The sequence below is a fragment of the Aquarana catesbeiana genome, linkage group LG03 (genome assembly GCF_042186555.1).
Source record: "Aquarana catesbeiana isolate 2022-GZ linkage group LG03, ASM4218655v1, whole genome shotgun sequence".
In the NCBI taxonomy this organism is placed as follows: domain Eukaryota; kingdom Metazoa; phylum Chordata; class Amphibia; order Anura; family Ranidae; genus Aquarana; species Aquarana catesbeiana.
The window spans coordinates 711892842-711919235 of record NC_133326.1 but is presented as its reverse complement, the minus strand read 5'-3'; the positions used below and the strand labels follow the sequence as shown (position 1 = coordinate 711919235).

The following is a 26394-nucleotide window of genomic DNA, read 5'->3' as shown; positions in this document are numbered from 1 at the left end:
TGGGCGGGGCTGCCTGTCAGCTGCACGCTGTTTCTCGTCCTGAGTACGGGAACGTGCAGTGGGCGTGGCGCCATGGCGCGACCGCTCCCCCCTCACACATTTCTATTGTGTGATTGATGTGATGACGTTGCGCTGATTAGACGCACGTCACGCCACACCACGCCCTCCCAGGCTCCTTATATCTCAATGATGCACCTGAACGGGCTCATCATTACCGCACTTGGCGGTGACCGGCCCGGACGCTCCTTTAATCAACCCATGCCTCACCAAGACTCAACATTATACTCTGCTGTAAGTACTATCCTTGGATGGCTGTGATCCAGCCATACTGTCTGTTCACTAAATTTGACACTCTCAGGGTTGCTATTACTACCTTATCCCCCCTTTGTTTTGTTCACAGACCTAGCCCTCATATGGGTTAATGCCCTGGTTCGATCTGTGCTTCCATACACTTGGCAATATTTTCCTCTCTCTTACGGTGATGCAGACTGTTGTGGCCTGACCTATGAACATCCTGGTATGAACGCAGCCCTCTTACTAACCCCCACCTTTGTCTTTTGATTTCCTGAACCGCTTATGAGTCTCTGGCAAGTCTTTACTATATAGCACATGTTTCTATTCCGCAAATGATACGGTATGTTGTAGTACCTGCGATTTGGTTGTAGCTTGTTTTGGCGGAGCTGCGGGATGCCCCCTTATGTTCGTGGGTTGGATCAGTGTGGATAGAGTTGGGCCAGCCGATGCTTTCAGGTCTTCGTTTACATCTGCTAGACCTGGGGTATCTGACACCGTTACTGCAGCGATTTTGGCATAGATGCTCCGTTACTGATATGTATGGGTAGGTTGTGCTCTCCTTATCTACGGTCACAATAAACCAAATGACATATATGTGATACTTGTAAATATCATTTATACATGATTGTTCTTTGTACTCATCCTGTTTATATTTGATTGTATAATAGGTCTATGATCCACGATCCGTCTCTGATGAAGGGACATTGTGCTTAAGTCCCGAAACGCGTAAGATTTCGTGGCAAGACCATTGAATATAGTCTTTAATCTCGCACATACAGTATATCGTTGTATAGTTTTTTATAGATTGTATGACATTTGTTTTTGTTTTCCTTGTTATATGTCTTTTATGATATATATATATATATATATATATATATATATATATATATATATATATATATATATATATATATATATATATATATATATATATATATATATATATATATATATATATACTTTTTCTACTTAATAAAATAAATTTTAAATTTTAAATGAGTTGCCGTTAAAGTCCCTTTAACCTGTTGGGGGTAACTTCCTTATAGGTACTGTTTTTTAGAGCCGGCGATCTGCTATCCAGGTATTACAACCGATGCGGCTAAAAGCCGCTCGGCTGTTATACCGGAGGAGCAGGAGGGGATGTCCCCCCTCCCACCGCTCTTACCGGGCCTCCCGTTCCATTGGGAGGCCCGATTACCAATCCGCTGCCTCCGGCGGCTAGTGACAGTCTGGAACGAAGCCGTGAGCAGCTTCGTTCCAGCCTCCTAATTGTAAACACGGAAGCGACGTCATGACGTCACTTCCCGTTTACTCGGCGATCTGAATACTTTGAAGTGCGATTCCCTCCATAAAGAGTACCTGTCACCACCTATTACTGTCACAAGGGATGTTTACATTCCTTGTGACAGCAATAAAGGTGATCAAAAATTTTTTTTTTTTTTTAAAGCGACCCCATCCCCGCGAGCTCACGCAGCGAAGAAAACGCATATGGAAGTCGCACCCGCATATGTAAACGGTGTTCAAATCACACATGTGAGGTATCACCGCGATTGTCAGAGCAAGAGCAATAATTCTAGTACTAGACCTCCTCTGTAACTCTAACCTGGTAACTGTAAAAAAAAATTTAAAGCGTCACCTATGGAGATTTTTAGGTACCGTAGTTTGCCGCCATTCCACAAGTGCGTGCAATTATAAAGCGTGACATGTTTGGTATCTATTTACTCGGCGCAACATCATCTTTCACATTATACAAAACAATTGGGCTAACTTTACTGTTTTTTTTTTTTTTTTGTAAATTCATGAAAGTGTCCCTTTTCCTAAAAAAAATTGCGTTTAAAACACCGCTGCACAAATACCGTGTGATATAAAATATTGCAACAATCGTCATTTTATTCTCTAGATTCCCTGCTAAAAAATATAATGTTTGGGGGCTCTAAGTAATTTTCTAGCAAAAAATAAGGATTTTATCTTGTAAACACCAAATGTCAAAAATAGGCTTAGTCATGAAAGGGTTAAGGTTAAGTATAAAAAGGGAGAAAAAAAATGCACTGGACTGCATCAAAAACACATCAAAAACATGCATGCAGAAAAGCACCTGGAACTCATCCGGACTGCGTTTTTCTGGTGTGAACCGGCCCCTAATGTACACGGGATGTTTGAAAACCTTGAGAGATAGTAACTGACATTTAAAAAATGTCCCTTTTGCTGGACAAACACCTGTAAACGAATCGCAGCTAAACACAAGTTACCGCAATTACAAGCTGTTACAGGCATTTGGCGTTTCAAATAGCTCTGAACATCGCATTTTTTTTTTTTTTTTTGCTTTCCAAAAAATGCTTCAAAACTCAACTGCTTAGAAAGGACTATAAATGCCCCCCTCGTGTAGATGTACTGATAAGATAACATAGAGGAGAGTTCAGGGGCAGCTGAAAAAAATGCCCAACTGATCCTAAATGTCCGTTTACCAGCAGCAGTGTACATGAAGCCAGTCGTGTTTTTTTTTTTTTAATTTGAAATTTGTCAGTTAGAAGCAATCCCAGGTCATGTGACAGATAGAACTCTTCTGTATAACTACTGTAATAAAACCAAATATAGAAATACTGGGATAATTATTAATTAGCAGAATGATGATGAGAATAATTACTTTGCTTTTGCATTTATAATTAAAACTGGTGATGGGACACAAGTGTTTGTCAGTTACATCAGGCAGCCAATGAGATCTAGGCATTCCTCCCACACACCTGATTCATGTCTCCTGCTGCCCAACTGCCAGTTGAAGGAGTGAGCTGAGATTATATTTGAATAATAAAAATGTATCCAGTATAGAATTCTCTCCCATTTTATTACATTTTAATTGAATGAAATCCTACATACCTTCAGCGTGTCGCTGTCTGGGTTTTAGGTGAATGCAGACAGTGTTTAGAACTGCCCTGATTCCCCGCCTGATAGCCTTACACACCCCCCTACGAGGGGCTTTGGGCTGTGCGGGGGGCTGGTTTTCCGCTGCAACCATTTTCGATTGCATAATTGGGTCTCCTTTGATGATAAACAGAAGATCCGCTGACTTTATCGCACTTCTCTCGCTATGAAAACGCGCTATTATAAAAATAATAAGCAACGTGTCTCAGAGCAACAGAACTCACGTCCTTTCTACACAAGAGAAATTCTGAGAGTGAGCCCAGCTCCTGCCAGAGCTCCTTATATCAGGACTCTCCCACTGTGACATCATCAAGTCACATGTGACATGCCCATATATGGGCATGTCACATGTGATATGGGCATGTCACATGTGATATGGGCATGTCACATGTGACATGACCATATATGGGCATGTCACATGACCTTTTTCTAACTGACAAAGAATTCAAATTTGTAAACATGTTAACCCTTCGCTGCCCAGGACAATTTTGACATTTTCTCACACACTTGTTAAAATGAACATGTTTTTTTAGCTAGAAAAATGGCTTATAATAGCCAAACATGATATATTTTCTGAAAGAAGCGACCCTGGAGAATTAAATGGTGGTTGTTGCCATATTTTATGTCACACAATATTCATGCAGCTGTTTATTAAATGCAAATTTTAAGGGAAAAAAAATACACTTGAATGCATTTTAGTGCACACAAACACCGTGTAATACCTATTTTATTTTTTATAAAATATAAAACGTGAGGTTAAGATGAATAAATAGAAGCCCAAAAAGTGAATATTTATAAAAAAAATTTTATTTTTTTCTAACTGACAAAAAAATTCAAATTTGTAAACGTGTTTTTAGCAATAAAAATGGCCTATAATACCCAAACATGATATATTTTCTGAAAATAGAGATTTGGAGATTTAAATGCTGGTTGTTGCCAAATTTTTTTTATCACACGATATTCGCGCAGCTGTTTATTAAATGCAAATTTTCAGGGAAAAATACACTTAAATGCATTTTAGTGCACACAAACACCATATAATACCTATTTTATTTTTATTTTTTTTATAAAATATAAAAAATTAGGTTACAATGAGTAGATACCTAATAAGTCAAGATTTAATAATTGTGCACGTCTGAGAAACAATTTATTTTTATTTTATTTCAAATATTTTTTTTACACTTTATTATTTTTTTAATTTTTTATTCAACTTTATTGATATATAACAAAAAGAAAAAAAAAGTTTTGACCAGAGATGAACCTGTAATCAATAAAGTGTATCTCATACAATTAGAATATAATCAAAAAGTTAATTTATTTCAGGGTCAATTTGGTTGTTTTGCAGGCAGGCTGGTAAGTGTGCTTGGAAATATTTTGTTTGTGACGTGTGTTGCTCTTCCATGTGTACCTTACTGCAAAGCCTAGTTATAGGTTGGTGTGGTTGCCACTTTTTTGTACAATAAAATGTAAATACCTGGAAAGGTTTAGACCTACAAATTAATTAGCAATAATGCAACCAACATGAAAAAAATATATCTGGTGCTGGCCGGGTGTGCTTTAATACAATAACAATTATAAGACCCCTTTCATACTGGGGCACTTTGCAGGCGCTGCAGCGCCAAAAATAGCGCCTGCAAAGCGCCCTGAAACAGCCGCTGCTGTCTCTCCAATGTGAAAGCCCCGGGGGCTTTCACACTGGAACGGTGCGCTGTCAGGACGCTAAAAAAAGTCTTGCTAGCAGCATCTTTGGAGCGGTGAAGAAGCGCCGCTCCTAAACCGCTCCTGCCCATTGAAATCAATGGGGCAGCGCGGCTATACTGCCGGCATAGCACTGCTGCAGTGGCGCTTTGTGGGCGTTTTTAACCCTTTTTCGTCCACTAGCGAGGGTTAAAAACGCCCCGCTAGCGGCCGAATAGCGCCTCTAAAATGACTGTAAACATAGCGCCGCTTTACCACCGACGCCCCCACCGCCCCAGTGTGAAAGGGGCCAGCTTGCAAGAGATAAATCACAATACGTGCTTGCTGCAAATGCATTATACTTTCTGTTTAATGCTTTGCAATGTATTTTGAGTCCCTATGATAATGACACACTGGGGGAAGGCATTCAATGCAATTTTTTTATGTCACACAGTATTTGCGCAGCGTTTTTTTTTAGCTGCAACTTTTTTTGGAAAAAATACACTTTAACCACTTCAGCCCCGGAAGGATTTACCCCCTTAATGACCAGGCCATATTTTTGCGATTCGGCACTGCGTTGCTTTAACTGACACTTGTGCGGTCGTGCGACGCTGTACCCAAACAAAATTGACATCCTTTTTTTTCCCACAGGAGCTTTCTTTTGGTGGTATTTGACCACCTATGCAATTTTTATTTTTTGCGCTATAAACAAAAAAAGAGTGGCAATTTTGAAAAAAAAAAAAGAAATATTTTTTACTTTTTGCTATAATAAATATCCCCATATATATATATATATATATATATATATATATATATATATATATATATATATATATATATATATATATATTACATTGACAGATCCCTGTTCTGGCTCTCTGTGGAGCGATCGCATGGCCCCTATGGTAGGTAGGTTGTAGAAGGAACATTGTATATACAGCTATTATGAGAAGGGGGGGGATATAACACTTACCAGGTGAGGCAGCCATCTTTTGAGATTGCATTGGCCGGGAATTGAACCCGGGTCAGCTGCTTGGAAAGCAGCTATGCTTACCACTGCACCACCAACGCGAGGTAGCATGTCCTTAGGGTGTGGGAGGAAACCGGAGTACCCGGAGGGTAAACACAGGGGGAACATGCAGGCTCCATGCAGACAGTTTCCTGGTCAGGATATGATCCAAACACTCCAGTGCTGCAAGGCAGAAGTGCTAACTACTAAGCCTCTGTGCTGCCCGATCTTAAAGCAGAACTTCACCTATAAAGGGAAGTTCCGCTTTTCATCCTCTTGCTCATTCGGCTTTAGATTTCCTAAAGGAACTGGAGATACAGGTCCATATTGTAGTGTTATGAATCTTTCATATTCTGTCCTGTAGGGAGGGACTCTGAATGGTTCTCATTCCATCCACCCTACCCATTGAGCCGCCCATATTTCCCCTTGGGTTATGATATTCTTAAAGCAGAGGTTCATACAAAAATGGAACCTCCGCTTTTTGGAACCCTCCCTCCCTCCGGTGTCACATTTGGCACCTTTCAGGGGGTGGGGGGGTGCAGATACCTGTATAATACAGGTATTTGCTCCCACTTCTGGGCATAGACTCTCGCAGGAGTCTACGCCTCCTCCCGTCCCCCCTCCCCCCCCCCCCCTGCTGTCTGCTGGGAAACACACGGGTCCCAGAGACAGCAGGGACCATCCTGATTGCGCAGCGCGGCTCACGCATGCGCAGTAGGGAACTGGGAAGTGAAGCCGTAAGGCTTCACTTCCTGATTCCCTTACCGAAGATGGCGGCGCCAGGACCCGAGAGCCAATCGACAGATCGGCTTCGGGTGCCGACATCGCGGGCGCCCTGGACAGGTAAGTGTCCATATTTTAAAAGTCAGCAGCTGCAGTATTTGCAGGTGCTGACTTTAAAAAAAAAAAAAATTGGGCGGAACTCCGCTTAAAGTGATGTAGAGATGCAGATCCATTTTGTAGAGTGACCTAGAGCTACAGAGTCCTTCAGCTGTTGTAGGCCTCAGTGGTCACTTCTCCAATATGATGAGTCAAAATGTGAAATATTTGGGTGTAGCGGGAGGCAGTTTGTTCGGAAGGGCTGGAGAGCGGTACAATAATGAGTGTCTGCAGGGAACAGTGAAGCATGGTGGAGGTTCCTGCAGGTTTGGGGCTGCATTTCTGCAAAAGGAGTTGGAGATTTGGTCAGGATCAATGGTGATAAATTCAGTCAGATACTTATCCATCATGCTATACCATTAGGGAGGTGTGTGATTGGCCCCACATTTATTCTGCAGCAGGATAACGACCCCCAAACATACAGCCAATGTCATTAGGAACTGTCTTCACTGTAAAGAAGAACAAGGAGTCTGTCTGGGATTACATGAAAAGACAGAAGGATCTGAGGCAGCCTACATCCACAGAAGATCTGTGCTTAGTTGCCCATGTTGTTTGGAACAACCTACCTGCCGAGTACTTTAAAAAAAAAAAAAATAAATAAAAAACAACTGCATGCGTACCTAGAAGAATTGATGCCGTTTTAAAGACAAAAGGGGGGTCACACCAAATACTGGATTTGAATTTCTCTTCCATTCATTTACTTTCAATTTTGTCAATTGATAAGAAACTATAAACACTTCTATTTCTGAAAGTATTCTTTAGGGCTGAAACAACTAATTGATTAATCGTCAACTAATCGATTATGAAATTAATCGATTACTATTTTCATAATCGATTAATCGGCCAGTAACATAATGGGGGTTAAAAAAGCTAAAATTAGCCCTATATAATACAAAAAGAGCAAATAATCTCTACTGTAAATATTACTTTCACTGTTGCACAGTAAAAAAAATGATTTTTTTTTTTTTAACTCCATTATGTTACTAAATGTCTTAGGCCTGGTTCCCACCTATGTGTTTTTTGGTGCTTTTTTGCAGAAACGCACTACAGTTCATTTAACGTTCACATCTATGCTTTTTTCAGCTGCTGTGTATTTGGAAAGGGTCAAGGACCTTTTTCAATGCAAAACGGTTTTTGGTTCAATATACTTCAATGGAGAAGCTGCAGAAAAGCATGTAATATTACAGTCTAGAATTTTTTTTTTCTTTAAATAAAAAAAAATGATCTGAGTCTAGATTCAACCTCTAATAGTATATAGAGTATATCTCTTCTGTCTGTTATTCTCAGAGAGGATTAAAGATTTTACTCCCTAACCATATAGTTGTTTATCTATATTTACCCCTGCGTATAAAGATATTTAGGAATAAATTGCCTTTTTTTAAACTTTACATATTAACTAAATTATACACCACACTTTTTTTTTAAGGTTATTAACCGATTAATCGAAACAATAATCGGCCAACTAATCGATTATGAAAATAATCGTTAGTTGTAGCCCTAGTATTCTTAAAGTGTTACTAAACCCACAGCAGTAAAATCAGTCTGTATAACAAGCATGGTTTGCTGCCTATACAAACTGTGGAAGGGGTTAATTTTTTGCCATCTGTAAAAAGGCTGTTTGATCCTTTCTTCTTAGATCCTCCCTTTTTCCACAGTCCCCAAGCCATCTCTGGATAGTACAGAGGATAGGGGACAAGCTGCACATGCTCGGTTTGGTATGTATTGCTAGAGAGTTTGTTTTTCTTGGAGAGTGCATGTGATCAGCACAGGGCCAATCAGCACTATCAAGACAGAGGGTCAGGGGTCATGCAGCCTCATAGGACAGTCATGGGAGTATGAAAACTCCTCCTACAAGCTTTAACCAGACACTGATAGAAATCACAAGACTGCTCAAAATGCTGAAAGAAAAAAAAAAAAGGTATTTAGCAGTTTCTATTTACTAAAATAATCACATTTCCATGTTCTGTGTACTGTGGGAGACCAGATATAGTGAATGCAGAGTCCTGGGTTTAGTAACCCTTCACAGCATGTTTTTCACGCCTGCGTAAAACTTTTGCACAGTACTGTATATGTTTTTAGAACTGAATCTTTTGGTTATAATAAACGCTTATAAAAATGCTCATTTGTGCAGATATTGGTACGTTCTTACCTCACAATCAATCCCTTCCTTTGCCAGCACATTGGCAGCCTCTATACAGTGACCCACAGGACGAGAGTGAGCGACCACCGTGATCTGACTGCCTGTAGATACAGCAAAGACATGTGATACATACAATGTATACAGTTCTTATTTTGTTAGCACTGCTCATGCCTAGACTTCCAAGCCACCAGCAACCTCCCCCCTTCACAATGATCCAAATGAAACTTGCAGTGTCGGTCTAAGCTGAGACAGCGATCTCCCCGCCGATTGAAGGAAAGGGAGGCGGCTTCAGTGCACCATTCAGAGATGTAAGAGCATTATCAAAGAGAAGAAAAGGCGGCACATTTATCTACATACTAATGCACTGCACTGGTGAGCGGCACCTTTTCTTCTCTTTGATAATCCCTCCCATGACTGTAAATGCACACAGACAGTGGGGTTACTATCCAGCCGTTTTCACTTTTGATCTGGTGAGATTTTTCTACTAGCAGGAATAAGAGGTAGAGGTCTGGGGGAGGGAGCAGATAAAAGCTGTGGCCAGGGGCGGACTGACAACTCATGGGGCCCCCGGGCAATAGGAGATTATGGGGCCCCCAGGCAATAAGAGAAGATTATGGGGCCCCCAGGCAATAGGAGATTATGGGGCCACACAGTATACACACACACACAATATACACACACAATATACACACACAATATACACATACAGTATACACACAATATACACACACAGTATACACACACAGAATACACATACACACACTGAAAAGGTACTGGAGAGGTGGGGCAGCTATAATCTTGGGATTTTTAAAAAAACACAGATTTTTACATACTGTCCCTGGTTTTATTGAGGCTGGCAACCCTGATGGGGCCCCCTAGTGGCATGGGGCCCTCGGGCAGTGCCCGAGTGCCCGAATGGTCAGTCCGCCCCTGGCTGTGGCTAGAACACTCTAAGGGCCCATTGACACTTGCTTTGGCTTCACAAAGCGCCTACCGCTTCAACAAGCCTTTTACTGCTTCTTAGATTGTAAGCTCTAAGGAGCAGGGCCCTCTGATTCCTACTGTAGTAAAGTGTATTGTATTTGTACTGTCTACCCTCAAGTTGTAAAGCTCTACGTAAACTGTTGGCGCTATATAAATCCTGCCTGTAATAATAATAATGCTTCGTGGTGAAGCTTCCGTGATGCTCTTTTGAAGCTTGATAGATGCTGTGTGTGTGTGTGTGTGTGTGTGTGTGTGTGTGTGTGTGTGTGTAATATACACACACACACAATTTCTGAAGCTGAATTAAAGCCTCTCAAAAGCCGCAAATGCTTCAAACAAGCTTTGTCAGAGTTCTAGGGAGGCTTTGAAGACAGTTTGAAGCACCACTAAAGCGACATGGGTTATAATTTTTAGGTCAAAGCAAATGCAAGGTGTAAAGAGGACTGTAAGCTAACCATTTTATTTAGGGACAGGGGCTTTGACTGGCGTTCAGAGAGCTTTAACAAAGTCTGTCCGAAGCTTTGTTATGAAGCAACTGTAAACTAGCTCCAAGTGTAAAAAATAAAAATTTGCCTCTTATGAGAGAACGCTACTTTGAATATATTCTGTACAGACTGCAAGCATGTGCCTAGTAATCAGGGCAAAACATACTGACAGGAGTCTCTTTAAGGCAGTGTTTCTCAACTCCAGTCCTCAAGGCACCCCAACAGGTCATGTTTTCAGGCTTACCATTATTTTGCACAGGTGATTTGATCAGTTTCACTGCCTTAGTAATTACCACAGCTGTTCCATCTGAGGGAAATCCTGAAAACATGACCTGTTGGTGCGCCTTGAGGACTGGAGTTGAGAAACACTGCTTTAAGGGCTCATTTACACTTCGGCCAACGCTTCAACATGCTTACCACTGTAAAAACACAAAAAAAAATTAAAAATACAATTTAAAGGACCTCATTGAATGGATGAAGGGGAGTACTTGTCTGCCTGAATCCCTGTCAATCTTCTCACCTGGATTATCATCTCGGATTGCAGCTTTCAGCAGACCCTTTGCATCTTCGGCATTCCAGGGACTCACGACCTTCAGTCCTGGACGGTGCCCATACCAGGAGGCAAAGCACTGAGAGTGCTGGGCAGCCACACCGGCCGATGCTCCGTTGGGTCCCCGGAAGGCGATTGGAACAGGGACTCGCCCAGCTGACATGTAATGGGTCTTAGCAGCAGAATTAATGACTTGATCAATGGCTTGCATGGAGAAGTTAAATGTCATAAACTCACATATTGGCCTCAATCCAGCCTGTAGAAATAAAGAGTTAATATACAAACATCTGCACCAAAGCAAATGGAGTTCTAGTGATCTGTAATGGACACATACCATAGCAGCACCAACAGCGATACCTGCAAATCCCATCTATCAAAAAAAAAAATAAAAATCAACATTTATACATCTGACATAGAATAAGAACATTACTTTTTGTCAGCTTTTGATAAACCAGCTACACCAACACCCTAATTCAGAAGATGGCACAAAATGACAGTTTTTACCTAGAAGTATGAAATGACTTCTGCCGCAGACAGCTCTTGGTTATTCTATTTTATTTTAAGAAATGTAAAATTAACAAGCTTTCCCCCAATAGTTTTCCAGGACAGCCTTCTAATGATCGATTCCTCAATCTATTTCCTCAAAATTATTAGAAAAGCAGATAAAAGCCCCTTCTGCCAGTGTTAATTTTGTTGACAAAAACATTTTAGTCGACTAAAATACGACAAAAGCTTAAATGGTATTTTAGTCAAAAGACTAAGACTAAAACTAAATTGAAATTTGACTTCAAAATGAACACTGGTCTGTAGTGCATGTTCATACCTCAATACCTTAAATAATATGAGATTTTTCGCTCCAGCAGTATGTAATGAGTTTGGAAATTGTAAAGAAATGTTAACCAATGCATTACAATTTAAATACACCCATTAGATTTTAGATGACTAAAATTAGTTTTAGTCAACTAAAATGTATTGGAGATTTTGTCGACCAAATACGACTAAAACAATTGCAGAAGACTAAAATGGGACTAAAACTAAAATGCCATTTTAGTCCTAAGACTAAAACTAAATCGAAATTTGCTGCCAAAATTAACACTGCCTTCTGCCAACATCTTCTAATAATGCCAAGTGGAAGGAACTACAGAGTAAGAGAAACTAATTTAGCAAGAACAAGGAAACCAATGACTGAGATATAGGAATGCTGTCCTGGAAGATTCCTGAGAAGACCCATTACTAATGAAACATTAAAGCCCAAGTTTAGTAGGGAATAAATCAATCAGCACAAGGGACATTACTTGCAATCAAGTAAGATGTGTCCCTTGTGCTCCTGTCTGCTCTGTTAGCTGAAATTCTCCTTCATGGAGCAGCGAGTGTTAATAGAACTGAAGATGCTGCGACTGTCACGCCATCAAGAGTCCCTGACTACACCCGCCCTTTCTGCCAGCTCTTCCATTCATAGAAGCCGTACTACAGCAGCTCCTAAGAATGACATGTGATCTATGAATAGATGGACCTTTCCAGCAATCACTTGTCCTCCGCTTATAGATCACTGTGACACTAAGTTCTACTTTAGCAAAGGGAATGACATAGTGGGGGGGGGGGTGCCTTTACACATAGTATAAATACAGCTGTTCTGTGAAGCCCTCAGAGGTCTGTTAGAGAACCTTAGTGAACAAGCAGTATCATGAAGGCCAAGGAAAACACCGGACAGGTCAGGGATAAACTTGTGGAGAAGATAAAAGCTGGGTTCGGCTATAAACAAACAAAAAAAAAAAAAAAATCCCAAGCTTTAAACATCTCACAGAGCACTGTTCAATCCATAATCCGAAAATGAGAGCATGAATCAGAGAAGCCAAATACAAGGCAATCATAGAAGAAAACCTGTAAAAGACCTGAGACTGGGGGGAGAGGTTCACCTTCCAGGAGGACAACGACCCTAAACATACAGCCAGAGCTACAATGGAATGGTTTACATGAAAGCATTATCATATAATAGAATGGCCCAGTCAAAGTCCAGACCTAAATTCAATTGAGAATCTGTGGCAAGACTTGAAAATTGCAGTTCACAGATGTTTTCCATCCAATCTGATAGAGCTTGAGCTGTTTTTCAAAGAAGAATGGGCAGAAATTTCACTCTAGATGTGCAAATCTGGAAGAGACATCCCCAAAAAGACTTGCAGCTGGAATTGCAGTGAAAGGCGGTTCTACAAAGTATTGACTCCGGGGGGCGCCATACAAATGCCCCCCCACACTTTTCACATATTTGTAAAAGATTAGGAAAACAAATGTATCATTTTCCTTCCACTTCACAATTATGTGCCACTTTGTGTTGGTCTAACAGATAAAATACATTTCCGTGTTTGGTTGTAACATGACAAAACGTGGAAAATTTCAAGGGGTATGAATACTTTTTCAAGGCACTGTATCTGTGAACATGGCACAACTTCAGGGATTTGGAAGCACTCGGAGATGGAATCTGACCTGAGCAAAAAAATGCTTTATCCAGTATACTTCTTACCACACATTACCTCAGATATAGGAGTATCCATAAGAGCCCTTGCACACTGGGGCGGTTTGCAGGCGCTATTGCGCTAATAATAGCGCCTGCAAACCGCCCCGAAAGTGCCGCTACTGTCATTCCAGTGTGCAAGCCCCGAGGGCTTGCACACTGGAGCGATGCGCTGGCAGGACGGTAAAAAAAGTCCTGCCAGCAGCATCTTCGGAGCGGTGAAGGAGCGGAGTGTATACCGCTCCTGCCCATTGAAATCAATGGGACGGCGCGGCTATACCGCCGGCAAAGCGCCTCTGCAGAGGCGCTTTGCGGTGGTATTTAACCCTTTCTCGGCCGCTAGCGGGGGGTAAAACCGCCCCGCTAGCGGCCGAATACCGACGGTAAAACGCCGCTAATAATAGCGGCGTTTTACCGCCGACGCCGCCCCCCGCCCCAGTGTGCAAGGGCTCTAATCCGTTTGTCACCAAACTTCTTCCAAAGTCCCCTACTGATCTAAAGGAAAGAGGGGGAAACGTTACTGCATGGATTCTCAACTAAACACACTAAGCACCTTCTTTCTTTTTTTTTGAGCCTGAACACAAAAAGTGCTGATGGAGAACACCTAGAAATGTTATTGCGCCTTGAAAGATTTACCCAAGTTCTTAAATGAATCCTAAAAAAAAAAAACAAAAAACCCTTTCTGTTCCTACACAGCCTCATAGCTGTATATCTGCAGCTTTAAATCATCACTTTGGGGTTATTTACTAAAACTGGAGAGTACGAAATCTGGTGCAGCTCTGCATAGAAACCAATCGGCTTCCAGGTTCTATTGTCAAAGCTTTACTGAACAAGCAGAAATTAGAAGCCGATTGGTTTCTATGCACAGCTGCACCAGCTTCTGAGTGCTCCGGTTTTAGTAAGGGTCGGTTCACACTGGGGCGACTTGGGATCCGACTTGTACGCCCTCAAGTCGCCCCAGAAATAGTTTTAATGGGAGTGAACGCTAGCGTCTTAATAGACGCTACTGAAGTCGCTCCGACTTCAGAGCGTACTCCCTGTACTACTTTGATCCGACTTGGTAGGCGACCTGTACCATAGAAATCAATGGAAGTCGCCTCCAAGTCGGATCTCTCTGTAAAGTCAAGCGACTTTGCAGGGAAAACCCCTCCCTCCCAGAGAGCTGATTGGCCACAGGCGAAGTCGCCTGTCATGGAGGCGACTTCAAGTCGCCTTGTAATTTGCTAAAGTCGCGTCGAAGCCGCCGTGCAAAGTCGCGCTGAAGTCGTGTTGCCCCAGTGTGAACCGACCCTAAATCTGCCCGTGATGCGACTGCTAGTCTCACGAGATTTGTAGTGAAGTTTGGTGATGACACGACTGTTCACAAAAATATATATGGTACTGTCCCTAGCAGATTATTGGTCAGTCTGGAGGGAAACCAAGGAGAGTAAACCTGCGGCTGGGATCTAGTCAGAAGGTAAGTAAATACAAAAAAAAAAAAAAAAAAACCACAGTAGGGCCCAACACATGGGGACAATCCAGTTGTATGATATTCAAGGACAAAATGGGTTTATTCCTCCTCAAGGCCTTTCAAATAATGTATTTACACTCTGCATCTGGTTACTGTTGTTTTATTAAGCTTACCGCTACTTTGTTGGCTTGTTTCCAATAGTGCCTTTTATGCGACTTTGTTTTTTATGTGTAATGGTCTCTTCCTTTTGAGAATGATAGGAAAAAGGGGTAAACGGTTTCAATCACCCCTTTTTCCTCATGGGAGAGCGGCAGGATGGGCAGTTTCAAGTCTCCCCCTTTGGGAGCCAGCTAAGGCTCTCAGGTGGACACATGGTGCTCACATGGCCTGGGGGAATAGTACATGTGACTTTCCCGGGCTTTTGGGGGTACTAGGGATGAAAGCTGGATAAATCTGGTCAGATCCAGTGAAATATAGGGCTATATAAACGGGGTCCGTCTAGTCAGGCTCATTCGCCTCAGAAGACAGGAGCTGTGGTGTTCCCCTCTCAAATTTTTTTGTTTTCTGTCGCGGCTGTAATTATGTGGTGGTGTCACCTTTGTAATAAAAATAAATAAATAAATAAATAAATACAAAGGGGGACAAATCTGTTTTTGAAGTTATATAATATTAATTTATGATGTGGATAATTTTGGTTTCTGATAATATTTATGCAGCCTGAGCCGTAGTGACTAGGTTGTTTTTAAGTTTATTGAGTTGGTGTTATTATGATGAATATAATATTGTCTTTAAACCAATAATAAAGCAGCCGCGGCCTTATTTATCCAACACATGTCTGAGTTTATTATTATAAGTTATTATAGTTATTTAGTTATTAAGGATTCCTGCCTGCTGTCCCATGAGGTATCCTTTTTTCCCCCCATATTATCTCTCCATCTATTCCCCACAGACTTGAGAAAGAAGTGTGTTCCTCTGAAATGTGTTGCCAGCTACTACCCATTCCTCAGCTACCCGCTCTGCATAGCATGTATGTGGAGAGCTGCAAGTTTGTGCTCTTTATCTTTGCCTTCAGCCTTTTTGCGATATCATCTGTACTATATTCTCTACTATAACAATTACTATCATTCACTGCCCCTTGTCATCCCTGGCACGGACAAACCATTGGACCTTCACTCAGTGTACACAGAAGACTGAACTGCTATTTACCATCTAGTGCCTTCTGATGGAGGCTGACAGCTGCCAGCTCTCCCCATAATGAACCTTTTTTTTTGTGGCCAGTCCCTGATCCATAACTGGTTCAGCTGTACATCAAGGTTTTGTAACTTTCTACAGTCATAATGCAAGCTGCCGATTCAGCACATCGTTTCCTTGACATCTCTCCTTGCACCGATTCGCAGCCAGCTGTGATTTACTGCTTCTGGACTAAGGCCCCTTTCACACAATCGGACCGTTCAGGTTCGCCTGTCAGTTTTGACGGCGGACCTGAACGGGCGATCCATGTTAGCCTATGGAGCGTCGGATGTCAGCGGAGACATGTCCGCTGACATCCGACCCCGTCCGATCCGCTAAAAGCAGACGTATGGCTCTACGTCCAGATCCGTCGCTGGCGGATCGGATCGGGTGAGATCTGACGGAAACGGACACGCTGTCTGTTTTCGTCCGATCCCTCCATAGGCGGCAGCGGCGCCTGACAAGCCCCTCCCCGCTCAGTGAGCAGAGAGGGACCTGTCATCCGCCGGCTCAGCGGAGATCAACGGACTGATCTCCCGCTGAGCCGGCGGACCCCGTAGAAACGGAGCCCGCCTCGTGTGAAAGGGGCCTTACAGACTGAACTTTCTAATCTCTAATGCCGCGTACACACGGTCGGACTTTTCGTCTACAAAAGTCCAACGGACGCTGACGGACTAAAGCTGGCTGGTAATCCGATCGTGTGTGGGCTTCTCCGGACTTTCAACTGACTTTTTTAGCCTCAAATCCGACAGACTTTAGATTTGAAACATGCTTCAAATCTTTCCGACGGACTCGAGTCCGGTCGAAAAATCCGCTCGTCTGTATGCTAGTCCGACGGACAAAAACCCACACTAGGGCAGCTATTGGCTACTGGCTATGAACTTCCTTATTTTAGTCCGGTCGTACGTCATCACGTAAGAATTCGTCGGACTTTTGTGTGATCGTGTGTAGGCAAGTCTGTTCATTAGAAAGTCCGCCGCAAGTCCGTCAAAAGTCCGCCAAAAGTCCGTTGAAAGTCTGTCGGACTTTTGTAGCTGAAAAGTCCGACCGTGTGTACGCCCCATAAGACAGTTAACATCAGAGCCTGAGTATTGACAGCTCCCCCCTCACCTAGACCACACTCTGCAGATTTCTGTTATACACAGGCCAATCTGTTTGGATCCTTGTTAGGAGTGCACACTGCAGCCCTTTCACAGCCTCCCTGTATCTCGTCTTCATCCTGAAATCGCTCACTACCTACTACCACTCATGGAGCAATCTGCTAGATCTCAGTCCTGGAGTTTTACACACTCCTCACCAGTGTTTACAGCTATGACTGACAGCTGACAATTCTACCCATCTTTCCTCTGTGGCCAATTGTGGAGCCACAGATGTGCACATGGACCAGCTTCTCTGACACTATGGGGTTGATTTACTAAAACTGGAGAGTGTAAAATCTAGTGCATTTCTGCATAGTAATCAGCTTCCAGGTTTTATTGTCGAAGCCTAATTGAACAAGCTGAAGCTAGAAGCGGATTGGTTACCATGCACAGCTGCATCCGATTTTGACCTCTCCAGTTTTAGGAAATGCACCCGTTTCAGTTTATGGGGCGTACACACGGTCGGACTTTTCAGCTACAAAAGTCCAACGGACGCTGACGGACTAAAGCTGACTGGTAATCCGATCGTGTGTGGGCTTCTCCGGACTTTCAACGGACTTTTTTAGCCTCAAATCCGACGGACTTTAGATTTGAAACATGCTTCAAATCTTTCCGACGGACTCGAGTCCGGTCGAAAAATCCGCTCGTCTGTATGCTAGTCCGACGGACAAAAACCCACGCTAGGGCAGCTATTGGCTACTGGCTATGAACTTCCTTATTTTAGTCCGGTGTACGTCATCACGTAAGAATTCGATGGACTTTTGTGTGATCGTGTGTAGGCAAGTCTGTTCGTTAGAAAGTCCGCCGCAAATCCGTCGAAAGTCCGCCAAAAGTCCGTCGAAAGTCTGTCGGACAGGCTGTCGGACTTTTGTAGCTGAAAAGTCCGACCGTGTGTACGCCCCATTACTTACGGTCCTTCTTGCGTATCATACAATTGTGAATTGTTTGGTCTTTTTTGCAAATTATTTTAACGATAAAAACGTCCAACAAACCCACATCCAGACATGTTCAGCGGCAAGGATCATTGAACAGAAGGGGATCAAATAGAAAAACAAAAGTCACAACACCCTGTGAGAGATACGATAATGTATAATGGTAACAAGTACAAATCATCCAAAGAGAGAAATAGGGAAGCCAGAATCACAATCACTCCTCCATATGGAGCAGGAGGCCATGAAATGGTCATTTAACCCTGAATTTAATGATCCTTGTGCCAGGAAATACTGTTTTTTTTGTATTCACTATTCCTGTCGCTAAAAATAAAGCTTTACACGAGGCCTTGCAAGGATTTTTTTTTTTTTTTACTTTGACTTATTTTGTGGCTGTATTTCCCTCCACCTCTCTTGTGGGTTCTTGAATAATCTCCCACCAATCACCAGTCATGGTGGGCAGCTCCGACATGATGAAGCAAGGCCCTACCTCTAATGCCGCGTACACAAGAGCGGACTACACGTCGGACTGAACTCCGAAGGACTTTGACGGGAGTTCCGACCAAACGGACTTGCCTACACACGATTCCACCAAAGTCCGATCGTTTTGATTGTGATGACGTACGATCGGACTAGAATGAGGAAGTTCATAGCCGGTAGCCAATAGCTGCCCTTGCGTCGTTTTTGGTCCGTCGGACTAGCATACAGACAAACTGATTTTTCGATAGGAATCAAGTCCGTCAGAAATATTTGAAACTTGTTCTACTTCTAAGGTCCGTCAGATTTTTAGACGGAAAAGGTCCGATGAAGCCCACACACGATCGAATTGTCGGACCTTTGACAAGATAGCTGCATCTACTCAGAGAACAAAGCATGTAATGAGGAAAAGCTTGGCTGTAGGGAAAGCACAGACAATACTGGTGATGACTAGTCCTTTGACCTCTGCCTGTTTTTTTTTGGGCTCAGCTTTCACAGTAGAAGTCCTCTGAAATAGGTCAGCGCAAAGACAGCAGTGTGTTACTATGCATATCAAATAGATATTAATGATCAAACTTGGTGTCACTTTTGGGTTGATTCTGTTTTATTCATCTTATGCTGGCCATACACTATACAGAAAATCGGCCGAACCCCTTTTCGAAAAACGAACGTTCGACCGTGACCGCAAACGATCGTGCCATCATATAATGACCGATAATCTGTTCAGTGGACATGAATAAATAATTTTGTGTTCGTTTTTTTACATATACCTAGTGCAGGCAGTTCGGACGGGAAACACATTAACCTTGCAATTTATCGTACGTTCGGCAGAAATTTTCCAAACATGCCGTTCGTTTTTTTTTTTTTCCACAAAAACGTCACAAACGATTATCGATTTGTACCCACTAACTTGCCGAAAAACGAACGAAGTGTCCATACGAACGATTTTTCGGCCGATTTTTCGTATAGTGTATGGCCAGCATTAGGCTCGGATGTAATGGCCCGTGTAACAGAGTTCCCAAATCCTAATACTGCCAACATGATGGGATTTCACTCACCTAATTGGAATTTTCATTAATTTTATATAATGAAGAAGTCAACTGAGTGAGGCTTGATCAGAGCCATCAATAAAAGTTATGCTGGCCATACACTATACGAAAAATCGGCCGAAAAATCGTTCGTATGGACACTTCGTTCGTTTTTCGGCAAGTTAGTGGGTACAAATCGATAATCGTTTGTGACGTTTTTGTGGAAAAAAAACGAACGGCATGTTTGGAAAATTTCTGCCGAACGTACGATAAATTGCAAGGTTAATGTGTTTCCCGTCCGAACTGCTTGCACTAGGTATATGTAAAAAAACGAACACAAAATTATTTATTCATGTCCACTGAACAGATTATCGGACATTATATGATGGCACGATCGTTTGCGGTCACGGTCGAACGTTCGTTTTTCGAAAATGGGTTCGGCCGATTTTCTGTATAGTGTATGGCCAGCATAAGACTTGTGGGAGATAAGTGATCGCGGGGGAGGGGAGGAAATGATTGGAGATATGGTTTTTCGGAATTTTGTCAGCTTGCATTGGTTTCCAGAAACTAAAATAATCCACCTAATGTACTCTACCTTATAGGCTCCATCGTATTGTGCAACTTCCTCTCCTAGCATAAACACCCGCTCGTCTCTCTCCAGCTCTTCATCCAAAGCCTGGTTCAGAGCATCCCGAACTGTGATCTAAAACAAAATCTTCTTTTTTTTTTTTCTAAAGAAATTATTTACATTTACAAAGAAAGAAAGAAAAAAAAAAAAAACAACATGTACTGAAAGGTTAAAGAATTATTCAAAAAAAAAAAAAAAAATTATACATCAAAGCTCCAGCCATGAAAATTGGCTGAAAATTGTCAATTTGCTAAATCATATTTCTGTCACTTTCCTGTGTGCAGCTGTTTCTATTGTAGGAGAACCAATGACAGCTTGTCGGGGTCTATCAGAGGATACATAACTGATGTATTCAAACTGGAGTAAAAGATATATTTTCCGCTTTTTAATTTTCCACGTTAGTCCCGGTTCACACTGGTGTGTTGTGGGAAACCCTGCGATTCAGTGCCGGTTCCCACATCGCACACTGACATCTACAGTGTCAATGCAAATGTAATGACACCCCCAAATCGGGTCGCAGATCGCAGTGTCAAATGGTGCAGGAATCAGATCACATAGGTGTGGACACCCACGAGATCCGATTCCAGTGCGGACCAAAAAAAAAAAAAGGTCCTGCACCATTTTGGTGTGAATGCTATGCGATTTCAGCCATACAATTTGTATGGCTGAATTTGCATCACACAGACATCGCATGTGATCTGCACAGCAATGCGGTGCGAATCGCATGTGATGTCTGATCACAATATTGTGAACCTAGCCTCATCCTGGAGGGATAAGATCTCAGGTCAACAGGTGTTTTCCTGCATTTAGAATGCAACAGGCACAAGTCAACAAAAATCCCACTGATTGAGTGTTACACATGGCGGTTCAGAAGCTGGGTTTGAGCTGAATTGTATTTCATTTTGGGCAGCATGTACTATTGAGGTGCGTTTGAATTGCACGCAAAACAGATCACTTTTTGCCTTTGCTAGTAAAAAGCTGTGTTTTCCCACTCGAACAACAAGTGTACCGTTTGAACAGAACAGCGGTTGACACAAGTTCTACAATCCGATTATACAATCTCTGTACAATCCACTTTAGATTTAACAACACTATGTAACATGAGGACCCACCTAATCTTTCCAGTCAATTTGCATCCAATCAGACAGGCCCTTGTACTACGTAGTTGTTGGTAGATCTAAAGAAGATTGTAAGGTATGTAAAAAAATATGTAACCATGTGGCGCTAAGAAATAATGATGTCCGTTATCGGGCAAAAACCAACCAGAATGTTCGTCTGGAGATTGACTGCACAATAAAGTTTTACTAGAGCAAGACTCAACTGAATGAGCCTAAGAACCAGCTGTAAAGTTAGACGTGTGTAGACAGTAAATCAAACGTTGGTGCTTAACGCATGTGACTAGTGCTCTTCCTTGTTAAATCATGCATATGAGTGCAATAACTTTCTAAAATCACAAACTAATGAAACATGAGTACTCCCCAAAGAAAATACACACAAAAAATATCAATAAACATGAATGTGCACACATCTAAAAAATAAGCAAGTGTAACAGCAAAAAGATGATACACTTTCATAAGATCACTGATAATGATAAAACTAAATAAGTGTAGAATCAAAACAGGTAACTGCTAAGTGTGCTCAACACATCAAAGTTAATCAGTGTTCACCGAAATGTTATATAGTGCATAGATCGAGTGTTGAAAAGAAAAAGCTCCAATGCTTTCAAATGGACTGGATCCCCTTGATCTATAATAGCTGGGGTGGACCTTGGAGTGACATGCCACCGGAATATCTGATGGATGTATATAACGGTTAGAATACCCTTACCGGAATAGGTGGACTCACTAGCCGAGGGCTGAGAGTCAGACAGGCTTGTATCAAGACCATCCGAGGAATGGTTATCCCAGAGGAGATAGGTGAGGAACCAGATCCAGGCACGGTGAAGCGTGGTAGTAGTTCCCGATCGTAATCACACAATCTTGGAATCTCTTCGGTGCAAGCAATCATACGCTAATACATACGCTCCAAACACAGGTCGGTCCATAGGATGTATGTCCCTCAAAGGGAAAGAATGAAAAAAATCCTCCACATAGTGTGAATCCGCTTCATAAAAGATTTAATGAAATAAATGGTTCACTGGTACCCACACAAACAGGGCCCAGGTATAAAACTGACAGTATAAAAAGCGCTTAGAAAAATTGTGGCTCAGCAGGCATATCGGTCCCGGCGCGTTTCGTCCGCATGGACTTCAACTGGGGTGTAAGGTATGTGTCAAGCATTAGGGCCGGGTCAGACTAGTGATCCTGTTGTTGATGGCGGCTCCTTAGATAAATAGAACACTTACCTGATTCTACAGAGCTGCTCCTGCGGTGGCCAATATGCTACACGATCTTTGTGGTCTCCAAGGGAACAGCATGGTGTGACACCTTATTGGTGGGGACAGTAAGGGGGTGACTCCAGACAGCAGTGATGGCGAATCTTGGCACCCCAGATGTTTTGGAACTACATTTCCCATGATGATCATGCACTCTGCAGAGTGGGTGAGCGTGATGGTAAATGTAGTTCCAAAACATCTGGGGTGCCAAGGTGTGCCATCACTGCCATAGAGGCAGTTGGGTGCTTTCTTTGATCTGCTAGTGAATCTGTTACAATGCTAGTTGGTCATGGACCTAAAAACCAAATGGCCAACAATGCCATTACATAGTAGATGTGTATGGATTATTTTTTAGAGAATACGAATATTCACAAAGGCTTGTGGGACTTGTAGTTTTCCATTCACAGGGCACTGTGAATGAATGACGTAGCCGGGCGGGACGAGAGGAGCCCTGTATGATCACGTTATTTTCAAACAGTGACAGCAGATGCCCGTAAAAGATGTCTGCCCTGTGTATATGGGGGGGGTGGGGTGGGGGGTGTTATGAAGTGGCAGCAGCTGCTGGAACAAGTTACAAGCTTCAAACAAAATATGGGTGGAACTGGAACATGTTCCAAAAGGTAAAAAACAAAAAAAAAAAAAACACTTAACCTTTTATCCACTTGTCGACCGCCGCATGTACATATATGTCGGCAGAATGGCACAGACGGGCAAATAGGCGTACAGGTACGTCCCTTTAAATTTGCCACTATGTGGTCGCATGCGCGCCGCCGCTGGCACGACCCTGCTGCGAGCTCCGCCAATCAATAAATGCCTATTGCGATTTTTTTTTAACAAAAATATCGGCCTAAACTGAGGGAAAAAAATGTTTTTTATATATATTTTTGGGGGATATTTATTATAGCAAAAAGTAAAAAATATTGCTTTTTTTTTTCAAAATTGTCGCTCTTTTTTTTGTTTATAGCGCAAAAAAAAAAAAACGCAGAGGTGATAAATGTAAGCAATCCCACATTTTTGGTCTTTTTTTCTTTTATATAGTAAGAGTGGTAATAGAGATGAAGCCATGGGGGGGGGGGGGGGACTCTAAGCCTGCAAAATTCCATCTGCCTCTGAAATGCCACATTTGTCTGAAAGAGTCCTTTAAATATTATTGTTTAGTATCTTTAGCACAATAAATTCCATCATTTTTTTATATCTAGAATTACTTTACAGAAATGTACCTTTTTTGCTTTTGTAAAAACATCATCAATAAAACATTTTATCTCCTGTTTTGACTGCCAGGAGTTTTGTCGCTTATCCTTCCCAGCTGGACGACCCAGAAATCTCGCCTCTACCCAGCGACCCCCCCCCCCCGCCCACCGACCAAGACATCATGTGGCATGAAGATTCCAAACCGGGCACCTTAGTTTGAAGCGACCAATTCTTCATTCCTCACCTCACGTGCCTTGCACTAATTGCCATACCATAGGACTTGTCGGTGCATCGAGGTATCCTTGACTGCCCAGGTGGCACAGGTCTGCCATAGCGAATTGGGCAAGTTCCTACTATATTTTTTATTGGTGTGGCACAGGCTGTGGGCTTACAAGCACTTAGATTTTATAAGTCAAACATGGAAAGCACTTTGTGGAAGACCCGTGTGCGTGATCAGGACAAAAGTTTAAAACTCTGAAATTCAGTGGATCTGAACCTGATGGCCCAAAAATAAGCTCTGCGGATTTATTGTCAAGAAGAAGCACAAACTTTGATTTGGGATCAGCACAACGAACAACAAATAAAGTTGTTTTGGCCTCATCGCAGTGAATGGGCATGTGGTTTGAAACGGTTTAAATCAGTATTGGTTATTTTAAATGAAGGATTTTAGCAAGAAAGTTGTGGGGGGGTGAATTTTTTAAAGCCACCTTTTTTTTTATCAACCACCAATTCAATGCTTCCATTTAACAGAAAAAACGAGGGGAAAACTAGTATGAGGGGAAACGACCCCAAATTGTAAATAATGGGAATTTAAACACATGTTTTTCCTACTTTTCAATGACATTGTATGTTTTAATATAATATTTCCATAATCCACAAGGTTGAAAGGCCATCTCGATATGAAATAAACTTTCAGTTATGTGGTTACTCACATAATAAATCAATAAGCTTCTTATATCTCTGTGGCTCCAGCGATGAGTTATCCCGATCATAGTTCCCTCAGCTGTCCAAGTGATGCAGCTTCACTATATGGCCATACGTTTATGGACCATCACACTTATATTGGGCTTCCTATTACAAACCCTTGGGTATTAACCTCTTCCCACAGGCCATATGTATATATGCGGCCTCTCTTCGGGTGGGCTTTAATGCAGAGAGGCTGCATATATTGTAAACATTTCTGTGCTGAGAGCGCTCCCGGCACAGTTTTCAGTAGGTACCAGAAAGCTCCCGATGCCTACTTGTGATTGGGAGCCAATCACAGCAATCACATGACCTGAATGCCCACCTCCACCTCCTTGCATTTAGAAGAATTTTTGAGTATTTCTGCCCATTAGGCCAAAAGAGCCATTGTATGGTCAACTATTTACTTTGGATAAGGAGATCTGGCTCACAATTGGCATGCCAAATCATCCCAGTGGTAATAAATAGGGTTGAGGTCAGGGCTCTGTTTAGGCCAGAGTTCCTCCACACCAATATGGTCAAACCAGGTCTTTATGACAGTAATGGTGGAGCAAAAAAGAGCCTCCTCCAGATTCTAACCAGAGGGTTGGAAGTACACAACTGTATTATATATACTATAGTATGAGAATATCTTATCTTTGTTTATTATTTGCTTTAGAACAATTTTTGGAACAGGAATTCCTCACGTGGTAGGTACGGGTGGAGAGCAGAAAGTGTGAAAAAAGCCGGAGTGTAGACTTGGGTTTTTTTTCCTGCTGATGTATACAATACGGTCTGAATTAATATTACATTTTCTTATTTCATCACTTGTGTCTTGTGGATATTCATGTCTAACTTTTTTTTCTTAGTTTTTTTTTTTTAAGGCTTGTCCACATATGCTACAAGGATGTGCGATTCACATGCACTCACCCTTATGCCTCATACACACGATCGGATTTCCAACGGACAAAGCCGTGGAATTTTGTCCGAAAGGGCGTTGGCCGTGAACTTGTCTTGCATACAGACGGCAGAACTTTTTTAGCCAACTTTTACGAAACTACGTGGTTTTTCTGTTCTTTAGCGCCACCCTTTAGGCTACTTCTGCTAATGTTGTCTGATGGTTAGCATTGGTTCGGAGCATGCGTGTTTGTACTTTGGATTTTTAGTTTGACGGACTTGTGTACACACGATCAGATAATCCGACAAGACACATTTGTTGTCGGACAATTTCAGAGCATGGCTATCTAACATTTTGTTGTCGGGAATTCCGACAACAATTGTCCGATGGAGCATACAGACGGTCGGATTATCCGACAAAACCCTTCCAACACACATTTTGTTGTCGGAATATCCGATCGTGTGTACGAGGCTTTAGAATATCACCCCGACACATATATACAGTAGGTGGAATTACAGGGACATTTTTTTTGTCTGTGAAGTACATTTGCAGCACATAAATAGGTGAAATGCTGAATTTAATGCACCACAACAGACTGGTATTAAGGGGCCTTTAAAGTAATGGCATTTAGTTTGCTAAAGCCCCGTGTGTGATAAAAGCAA

General features: G+C 42.1%; 2 long non-coding RNA genes and 1 other non-coding gene across 3 annotated transcripts; 1 reads left to right on the top strand and 2 right to left on the bottom strand.

The window, feature by feature from the left end:
- LOC141133655 (uncharacterized) lies at positions 1-26394 on the top strand. The gene is made up of 3 exons (XR_012243104.1): positions 1-291; positions 401-517; positions 23983-26394. It is a non-coding gene; the product is annotated as an uncharacterized lncRNA (long non-coding RNA).
- On the bottom strand, positions 5890-5961 carry TRNAG-UCC (transfer RNA glycine (anticodon UCC)). The gene has a single exon. It is a non-coding gene; the product is annotated as a tRNA-Gly (tRNA).
- Positions 11056-13488, bottom strand: LOC141133656 (uncharacterized). Its single transcript, XR_012243105.1, has 3 exons — positions 13466-13488; positions 11272-11307; positions 11056-11193 (listed from the first exon to the last, which is right to left on the bottom strand). It is a non-coding gene; the product is annotated as an uncharacterized lncRNA (long non-coding RNA).